The sequence below is a fragment of the Triticum dicoccoides genome, chromosome 4A, assembly GCF_002162155.2.
Source record: "Triticum dicoccoides isolate Atlit2015 ecotype Zavitan chromosome 4A, WEW_v2.0, whole genome shotgun sequence".
Taxonomy (NCBI): domain Eukaryota; kingdom Viridiplantae; phylum Streptophyta; class Magnoliopsida; order Poales; family Poaceae; genus Triticum; species Triticum dicoccoides.
This window is the reverse complement of record NC_041386.1, coordinates 746104019-746104877: the sequence shown is the minus strand read 5'-3', so window position 1 is coordinate 746104877 and position 859 is coordinate 746104019.

Below are 859 nucleotides of genomic sequence, written 5' to 3'. Positions count from 1 at the left end.
TGGGGCACCCACACCCACCTTCTTCCCCGCCGCCCACCCCACCTTCTTCCTCGCTGGGGACCCCGCATGTAACGCCCCGGATTCGATGCGCCAGGTGTCTGCCAGTTATTTTGCCGTCATTGCCATGTCATTTGCTTGTGTGTTGCATTTTGCCATGTCATCATGTGCATCTCATTTTGCATACGTGTTCGTCTCATGCATCCGAGCATTTTCCCCGTTGTCCGTTTTGCAATCCGCACTCCTATGTCCTCTAGCGTCCCCCTTTTGTCTCTCGTTGTGAGCGGTTATTAAACTTTCTCGGAATGGCCCAAGGTTTGCCAAGCGGCCTTGGTATAGCACCGGTAGACCGCCTGTCAAGTTTCGTGCCATTTGGAGGTTGTTTGATACTCCAACGGTTAACCGCGCAGCCCAAAACCCCCTTTTCTCTTGCAGCCCAGCAACCCTCCAAATCAGCTCACTAACCCAGCAAACCCCCCTCCATGCTCTCGGTCGTTCGATCACGATCGTGTGGGCGAAAACCGCTCCTCATTTGGACTCTCCTAGCTCCCAGAATCTATAAATATGCCCCTCCCCCCGTATTTCGCGGATGAATTCTCCCCCTAACCCTAGCCTCTCTCCCTCTCAGCCGCCGGACGCGTCCGCATCGCGCCGGACATGTCCTCCGGCGCGCCCCGTCCACTCCGGAGCCGCCATGTCTCGCCGCCGCCTCCACCCACCGCGCCAGCTACCGCGGCCCGCCCGGGCCCGGGGCAAGTCCGCCCGAGCCCATCGGGGCCTGTCTCCCCGCCGCGGCCGCCGCCTCCGTCGCCCCGCGCGCCTCGCGCCTCCAACCGCCGTCGCCGGAGCCGCCTTCGCTGGC